The sequence below is a fragment of the Fragaria vesca genome, linkage group LG2 (assembly GCF_000184155.1).
Source record: "Fragaria vesca subsp. vesca linkage group LG2, FraVesHawaii_1.0, whole genome shotgun sequence".
NCBI classification, from domain to species: Eukaryota; Viridiplantae; Streptophyta; class Magnoliopsida; order Rosales; family Rosaceae; genus Fragaria; species Fragaria vesca.
The window spans coordinates 25,954,748-25,964,535 of record NC_020492.1 but is presented as its reverse complement, the minus strand read 5'-3'; the positions used below and the strand labels follow the sequence as shown (position 1 = coordinate 25,964,535).

Here is a 9,788-nt window from a genome sequence, read left to right as displayed (position 1 = left end):
TAATCGTTAAGGCCCTCAAACTCGAAAAACAAATGGACGGACTGAATTTTGTCAAACATGAACCGTTCATGTTTATAACAGAAAGACGCAATTTTGAGGGCCTTAACGATTATCAAATTGGCTGAAATTTTGCAGAGATGATTTACACAATATTATCTAGATACTAGACGGTGGAGATGAGGAAATTCGAACGAAAAGTGGTGCAAAAATGAAAAACCATTAGTGCGGACGTCCGTAGCTGAGAAGCCCTGTATACGTACCTATATATAGCTCCACAAGCTAATTATGGACAGATTTCGCCAACACCCAAACTTTTTCTCCCGTTTTTTCTTCTCCCATTTTTTTTTCCCAGATGAGCTGCTGTCCAGATCTGCAAATATAAAGCACTTTAGCCGACGACATTTTAATTTCTTGGCTAAACTTTTATATTTTCGTCGGCTAAAGTTTACAGACTATAGCCGACGAAAAGAATTCTTTAGCCGACGAAATTAAAATTTCGTCGGCTAAAGTTGACCATAGCCGACGACGAAAAAATAATTCGTCGGCCTGGTTTTTTTATTTTCGTCAGCTAAAACCTTTCTTCTGATAGTGAAAGGAATGCCAAACAACGACCTCTCTTCTCTTTCCTCGTCCCTGAGTTCTCTCTAGATCTCCAGTCTTCTTAATTCAATCCTCATTCACCAATCCTTCTCACTTCTCATCAATCACCAAATTCGATCATCGATCGGTGAATCCTTCACAATCTCTCAATTCTTTCTCTTGAGATCATAGAGACTACTTGTTGTGGAAAACAATACCAGCTATGCCACCTACTTTGGCCATGGTTGTAACATCTCAGAAATTTGAATTTCTATTTTTTAAAAGGAAAATTATTTTAGAGGTATTTTTATTTCGATTACTATTATTCTTTAAACTCTTACAAGCTTTCAAAAATTATTTAAATTTTTAGTTTGTCAAGTTTTGTCTTTTGAGCCCATAGGATTAAATTAGATGTCGTTATGAGTACGTCGGATTTTTCAGAGCATTGTTTTGGACATCGGGGTTATTTTTAATGATTTTTAGAAGTTGGTATTATCTAAAAATTAATTAAAAATAAAAAATAAAGTGCGGCTTGATCTGGACCATTGGATTTTAAGGAACCGTTTAATCTTGGCCATTGATTAAAGAGTATATAAATTGAAGAGGATTAGCTTGGAACACAGCCCAGACCAACTTCAGTCTCAAGCTGCTCTGCAGCGAGTGAGCTTGGAGGAGGACTCCGTCGTTCGGCCGTCTCCCGGCACAGCGTTAGTGTCCAGAGCTTCGCCTCGTCATCCACAACCTCTCTAATGTCTTCGTTTTCGATGAGGAGCTCTGGTTACATAGAATCGAAGGAGAGAAGTTTTAGGGCTCCGATCGGGTTTTCCCAATTTCGTCCACGGCGGCAAGAAAAGTTGGTGGTGGTAGCTTCGCCTTGACCTGGAGAACCTCTCTATGGCTTTTGTTTGTCCAGATGATTAAGCATGAGGGAGAATCGAAGAGATGAAGGTACTGCGTTTTCTGACAAGTTTCTGGGTGTTTTCCGGCGAAGTTGGTTTTGATTCAGGTATCAAAGTTAATCTATTTGTTAAGCTCTACGTCTCTATATGATTGAAATTGAAATTGGTTAAGGTTGGAAGAAGTTGAGTTTTTGGCAGTGGGTGACCGCCGTGCGTGCCACCGTGCACGGCGGTGGTGGAAGTGCTTGATTCATTTCTAATTTCGGATTTCATCTTCTTTATATATCTGATATTCATTTTTGATTGAGAATCAGAGGTTAGGGATTTTGGGAATTTCGAAGGTTAATGTGTTGGTGGTTGGTGTTGGCAGTGGTGATAGCTGGTTGTTGGTATTTTCTGGGTTTAGTTTCTATATTTTGGATGGATTTTAACTACTGAATTTTTGTTGAAGAAAAAAGATGTTGGAAGATTTAAATATGTTGCTGGGAATTAAGAACAGTAGTGTTAGAATCATTGTGGTGTTTATACTTGTAAGTTGGTTTGGTAAATGTTATAATCCAATTTGATATCATATTTGCTGAAGTGGATTGATGGACTAGTGATTTGAGTACATTATGGAAATGGTGTAGTTTAGAAGAAGTAATTGGAATTTGAAGACGATGAAGAAATCGGAGACAAAGAGTCTTGGGTGTCCAAAGTAAATGTGTAGTTAGATGGGTGGATAGAGCATAATATAATATGTAGTTTTGTTGCTTGAATTTAAATGGAGGAGTTGGGTGAATTGAAAAGTTTGCAAGGGTGGACGGAAGTTGCTAAAGGGAAATGTTCGTTGGGTTAAGAAATGAGACTTTGGAGTACAATCGAAATACGACGACTTAATGGAATTAAAAGACAGATTTAAAGGTGGAAGATATGTGAAGTTTGTTGGCAAAGGAAATGGGAAGTAAGGATAGGAGGTGTCCTTAGCAATTTGAGGACTTTATTGTATCAAGTTAAAGTGTTTGTTGACATTCTTCGAATAAGAGTTTGATACGAGGATCAAATACAAGTAGCAGGATTCCGGAAGTAAAAGGATAAAGATTTCAGAAAGCGTGTCACGGTGTTACTAATTTTGTTTGGCGTCAGAACTAACACTTGGATTCTAGGTAGGGTTCTTTCTCGGGGAACCTTTCTTTAAATTGATAATTAGATTATTATTGAAATCGGTGAATTGTTTGCCATTGAGTGATTAACTCTTGAATGTTATCGCTTTCAATAAAAGTATGTGTAATCGTTGATTTATATGATCGATGTTATCGCTTTTCATAAAAGCATGTGTTCGATATTGAAATGCGAGTATTGATATTCAATTGATATGCAAAATGCATTGTGAGGAATTGTGAGAATTAGTGAGAGTGGTGATTATGGAGATGAGAATGAGATTGATAGAAAAGATACATTCTGTGTAGTTGAGTTTCCTCATGGGTTGTCTAAGATCCAGAGTAGCCCACACGTGCATAAGTTTGAGGAAAATATGCCCCTTCGATGGCGGACATCGATAAAACAATCTTATCGGGTTTCGGGTTTGGAGACCATGAATATAACAAAACGACTAACAAAAGAGGTACAGGTGATGAGATATTACTGATTGTTAGATTATATATTCGAGACATCTGAGTCACCCCCTGTTGGTAAAATACACGGTATGAGACGTGTAGACTCACCCGTCTTTAATGTATGGACTGATTAGCCAGTAATTCAGGAAGGCATTCATTAACATACATGCATCGACTTTGTCGTTCTTTATATAAAATATTGTTTGATATTTGATAACTCGATTGTGTCTATAACCTAAAGAGGTTTGGCCCTACTGAGCGTAAGCTCACCTATATATTTTTGTTCAGGTTCGTACGAGGACACGTATTTCTAGAAGACTAACAGTAATGTTTACCTGACGTGTTCGAGAGTTTAGAGGAGTTATGGAAGATTAGAAGTGAGATAGATCGCTAGACCTTATTTCGTCTTTGTAATTGTTTTTGTTATTGTAAACGTTTTATTTTCAATAATTTCTGAAAAAATATTTGAATTTGCTTCATTTTCTTTTACTTTTCCCGCTCACGCCTCGAATTTTGTGTTAAGTGCTTAGAAGCCGCCGACACTGGGTCCGGGTGGTGACAAAGTGGTATCAGAGCTAACCGGGTTTTCGATATCCTAGATGTACGTGTGGAATTTTAGGACCTTTAGAAACTAACTTTGAGGCTTTATCAGTTACTAAGTGGGCGAATGACTTCAGATTTAGAAAAGGGGATTGAGTGAGAACGACCTTGTTACTTTTTGTTTTCGAAATTTCTGTTTGTTTAAATCTTGTTCTATTTTGATTTGGATTTCAAAATGTGTTGTTCGTCTTGTTCAATACTTTTACGATTTGAAATGATTTCGTATTGTCATTCCAACATTTTCGTTGTTTGTTTTACCTCTTCGAGAATGATTTTAAGTGATTTATTTTGAATACAAAAGTGATAAAAGTTCAATGTAGTTCTTAGCCGCACCTAAGTACTTGGTTCTTGTATCTTAGGATATGGTTATCACATGTGCAGCAGGTTGAAAATTTTGTCTGAAGATGTCACTTTTGTGTGATTGAAGTATGTCCTGAAACTTTGTTGTTATTTGAAAAATTGCTTATTTCTTTTATGTTAAATGAATTTCAGTATTTGAATTTCGGGACGAAATTCTTTTAAGGAGGTGGGATTGTAACATCTCGGAAATTCGAATTTCTATTTTTTAAAAGGAAAATTATTTTCGAGCTATTTTTATTTCGATTTCTATTATTCTTTAAACTCTTAGTAGCTTTCAAAAATTATTTAAATTTTTGGTTTGTCAAGTTTTGTCTTTTGAGCCCATAGGATTAAACTAGACATCGTTACGAGTTTGTGAGATTTTTCGGAGCATCGTTTGGACATCGGAGTTATTTTTAATGATTTTTTGAAGTTGATATTATCCAAAAATTAATTGAAAATAGAAATTAAAGTGTGGCTTGATCTGGACTATAGCATTTAAAGGAACCGTTTAATCTTGGCTGTTGATTCAAGAGTATATAAATTGAAGAGGATTAGATTGGACTGCATCGAAACATAGCCCAGATCGACTTTGGTCTTGAGCTGCTCTGCAGCTGGTGAGCTCGGAGGAGGGCTCCGTCGTTCGGCCGTCTCCCGACGCAACGTTGGTGTCCAGAGCTTCGCCTCGTCATCCACAACCTCCCTATGGTCTTCGTTTTCGATGAGGAGCTCCGGTTACAGAGAATCGAATGAGAGAAGTTTTACGGCTCCGATCGGGTTTTCCCGATTCCGACCACGGCGGCCAAAAAAGTGGGTGGTGGTACCTTCGCCTTGACCTAGAGAACCTCTCTGTGGCTTTTGTTTGTCCAGATGATTAAGCATGAGGGAGAATCGAAGAGATGAAGGTACTACGTTTTCCAGCAAATTTCTGGGTGTTTTTCGGCAAAGTTGGTTTCGATTCAGGTATCGAAGTTAATCTATTTGTTAAGCTCTACGTCTCTATATGATTGAAATTGAAATTAGTTAAGGTTGGAAGAAGTTGAGTTTTTGGCAATGGGTGACAGCCGTGCACATGGTGGAAGTGTTTGAATTGATATACATGTTGCGTAAATTATGGAGAATATTTGTTATAACAATATTGGAGGTCATAAAAGACATCGATTGACAATTGATCTTCTCCATAATAAAAAAAATCTCTATAAATTGCTCATAATTGTCCAAAACCAAAAAATAAATAAAAAAATTTATGCTCGAGTTCTCATGTTTCCTTTTGTTCTTCTTGAGCCTAATTTTTTTTTCGCATCGGGCTTTAAAGCCTTCAGGACCGACCCTGTATTCAGCTTCTTGCTACTGTACATGAAGTTGAAATGACAAGTTGACCTTTCGGCCTTCCATTTCCACACTTTGATCCTTACCTATTGCAAACGACCGAGACACACCATGATAAGCTTGAACCTTTCTTCTTGTCAATTGCAATCCAATTGTCAATTCCATTTAAATCCAATTTCTTGATGGTCAATAAAGTTATCATCCAACAGAAAAGTAAAGAAAAAAAAGTGAAAAAGAATTATATCTTTATGTCACGTTTTCTATACTAAAACATGACTGCACATCTCGCTAATGATCTTCTCCTAAATTCCGGCCTTTAGTTCAAAACACAAAATGTACAAGAACTAGATAGAAAACCCGCGCGTTGCTGCGGGCAGTCGGAAACCAAAGGAAACCAAATTTGTATTCATTTTACATTCTTACATTCTTGATCATGTATGAAATTACATCACGTGAAGATATTGGGAAGAGTGGACCACGGTGAAAATTCTTTCTGGCAATAGACAATGAAATAGTATGAAAATGATAAAAGAGACACATTAACATAATATAAAGTGATATATGGGTGGGTTTAGGGTGAATATATGGGTTGAAAGTGATATATGGGTTTGAATGCATCTATTGATTAGACACACACCAAAAAGACCATTTCCATGTAGGGTTATAACACTGAGAATGACTAACTGATATAATGTGAAGAGGTCTCAAGCACCATCATCTCTATAAAAAGCGATTATGTGTGCCTAGTTGATCTTGTTTGGATTTGTGCCTAATTCTTTTTTAACCTGAGAACACCTACTTAAAGGTCCAGCCCCAGATAACACACCTACAATAGCAGCAACCCAAGGCATGTAAACACAATAATCATCCATTAATAATAGATTAATCAATAAGAGAATATGCATTCTGCTTTTCTGTAGTTTCAGAGCATACAATTGATGACCAATACATATAACTAAGTTCATCTTGGGAAGAGAACTGTTGAGGGTAGTAATCACAATATAGAATAGATTCCTAGATTAATCTGAGACATATTTTGTTAAAGAAATAATCAAATTAAATTTAAAACTCCCAGAATCATCTTTGCCCCCAATATCAAAACCTTAAAACCCAAAATCAATTTTCATCTCATTCTCCATCAGTAAAAAAAAACTCAGATATACTACAATGTGGCATGTACATGATATAGAGCTGAGCTCACCCTTAAAAGTTCTAAAGAGACTATTTTATCAAAAAAGAGAGGATGCTTCTTGTGCTTAAAATTGAAAACTTGTGAATAGTTTCAAAGTCGTAGTAGTTCGTATATGAGAAGTTAGAAGTTTATTGAAATTGAAATTACACTTTTTTTATCAAATTGTATTGGTAATACATGTTGCTCGTACACGGACACGGACACAGCGACACGACACGGCGCGACACGTCAACACGACAAAACTTAAAAACTGAATATCTGACACGGTTTGGACACGGCAAATAAAATTATATATTTATTATTTTTAATAAATAAAAATATATTAAAATATAAAATAAGTTCATTACATTACTAAAATAATGTTCTAAATTCAATTCATTGCATAACCATAAGAAATAACATTAAAGAGAGTCAAATGCAAATGATAGAAGTGCATAATTAACAATATTAGAATAGCAGACCTCTAACTCAAAACATAACATTAAAGAAAATCAAATTTACAGTAGGTTGCAGACAAAACTGGGCAGTATCTTGCTTTCAAAAGTGGACAGTAGCTTTATTTAGGTTTTGGTTCCCTTTCTCTTTTTTTTTTTCAATTCAAAAAATTGATAGATGATGATGTGGCGTGTCGGAGATGATGTGGCGAGTCGGTCAACGTGTCAGAAAAGTCAACATTTTCCGACACGCCATACATGTATTTTGCCGTGTCGGCGTATCGGAGTGTCCGACACTTCGACACTCCACCCTAGTAGAGTGTCCGTGCAACATAGGGTAATACACTAATACATAACTAAACTTAGCATTACATGCTTCTACCATTCCTCTAGAAAATAACCAAGTCAAACATAAACAAAAAAAAAAAAAAAAATAGCAATCACCTAACAGTAGAGTTTTAAACTAGGGTAAAGAACAAAGATTTTACATTGACTCTATTTCAATGACCAGTTGGAAACCATACATTCGTACCAATATAAAACACAGAACCATGCTCTACCACTATTAAGTTTGCCCAAATATAGTCAAGCCATTAAGAATTTTACATTAAGATTTGAGATTACTGTACCATAAGATTAAGTATTGGTAAGAGAACAAAACTTTAAGCTAGAGAGACGACACATTTGCAAGACTGTATTGTTAACAATTGATTGTCCATTTGTCCTCCCTCCCCCAATGTCATTGACCTTATAATCTATTCCATTTAGACCAACTAAGTCACCAGAGAACTATGCACTCATTGCATTTCAAAGAGGAAGGCAAAACAAAATTTTCATTGCATACTATTCAGATAAAGCAACTCATGTCCAATCTAATTTCAAAAGGCATCAAATCATACCTGGTCTGGAAAGTGGTTGTGTATCAGATTTTGTTTGCGTAGATGCTCCTTAATCCGATGAATAACCGTGTTCTTACCACTAGTTAATTTAAAACTTTGAACCCATTCTTCTTCAAGTAGAGCTTACATTGCTCCACTTTCGATTTCTCAATCTATCTGCCACCAAAAAATGAAAGAATTTACATCAATACATCATTAAATTGAACGTATTCTATCATTTTACTGTTACTAAAGGTATATGTGGACAAAAGCTTACATATATATACACGTGTGTGTGTATCTCAAATGGGCAGCTTGTGTTCTCTTTGAAATTGCTCAAAAGAATAAACTTGTTCAAAAGAATATCATTTCAAATGCTCACCTTGAATCGCCTTTTGAACATATTCATTCTGATTAAGATCAGGCATAATCATCTACTCCCATCAATGTCTTCTTCAAGATCAATAACCTTCACAACACTGCAAACACATCTATACACAGTATTTAAACTCTTAGGATCGAATGATATGATTGAATCCAAAATCGAACTAACCAACATAATCATCAACTCCTCATTTTCTTACACTAAAGTTAAAACAACAAAATCAAAGCTCAAATTCAGGAAATATAAAAAAAAGTTGGCCCTTTGTTCTTGTTAACACGAAACCTAGAGAAAGAAAAGTTGAGTACTTAAGAGCAATTTGTAAATCGAACTGAAACAAAAAATAGAAATAGCCACATCTTCAAAACAGACAAAGTGGGTATCGTCGAAAGCTAACCAAAATCAAACCCTGTGATTGAAAACCAAGCTTTCTGTATCCACCCCCTCTCTCCGATTCACGCTTTCTTTCTTCTCCGACTGCCTCTCTCTCTCTATCTGAGTAATCACAATATAGAGTAGAGTCTCAGATTAATCTGAAAGGACATATACAATAGAACAAACCAAACCCAAATCAAATCAAAACAAACAGAAAAGAAAATCAAAAACAAACCCACAAAAGCACAAATGCACAGAAAAAAAAAAAAAAAAAGGAAGACATACCAAATGAGTAAAGGCACATGAGAACAACCAAGGATATCCAAAATTGGAAGTGCGTCTCCGGCAACGGCTGCGAAGGGTTGGCTATCGAAAGAAGAAAAGATGATTTGCTCTGAGTTTGGGCTGCTCGGATCTTAATCGAGCTTTTGGGTCTAGGATCCGAATCGAGCGTTTGCTCTCTTTTCTTTCTCACTTTCTCTAAGACCTTCTTTTCTCTCTCTGTCGCACTCTTCTGGGTTTTTCCGGTCTCCTTCCGCTCTGTTTCTTCTGCTCTCTTCCTTTCTCTCTCAATTTCTCTTCTGTCTAGACTTTCTCTTTTGTCTGGGTTTTTCTAGGACTCTCTTTTCTGTCTAGGTTTTTCTAAGACTCTCTCCTCTTTCCGGGTTCATCTAGACTCTCCTCTTTCCGGGTTCTTCTAGACTAGGGATGGCAATGGGTAGGGTAGGGTATGGGGATCAAAATACCGTACCCATACCCTTTTATATTTCTCATCCCCGTACCTGTTCCCGTACCCGTAATTAGATAATGGGGATTCCCCGTACCCGTATCCTTTGGGGATTACATTTCCATACCCGTACCCGTATCCGTTAACAATTATGTATTAAATTAATTTTTTTTTAAAAATATGAAATACAATTATATAAAAGTATGAAATTAAAATCAAATACCAAAATAAATAAGTTTCATTCCAATAAAAATAAATACAAGTCTTGGTTAAAACAGAACAATACTAGTAAATTTCATTAAGAGAATAATAATATATAATAAAAAGGAAGGTCCATTAAATGTTTATTAAGAGAGTCACAAATTTTTTTACATAAATATTTATTTATAAATTATATATAAATATATATAATAATAAATTATATAATTATATATAATATTATTTTCATCTTTAATGGGT

At 35.7% G+C, this 9,788-nt stretch overlaps 1 non-coding gene across 1 annotated transcript; it reads right to left on the bottom strand.

The window, feature by feature from the left end:
* Positions 1-5,271: 5,271 nt before the first annotated feature.
* Positions 5,272-9,271, bottom strand: LOC101296171. Its single transcript, XR_184047.1, has 5 exons — positions 8,888-9,271; positions 8,625-8,722; positions 8,228-8,336; positions 7,867-8,022; positions 5,272-6,791 (listed from the first exon to the last, which is right to left on the bottom strand). It is a non-coding gene; the product is annotated as an uncharacterized LOC101296171 (transcript).
* Positions 9,272-9,788: the final 517 nt, after the last annotated feature.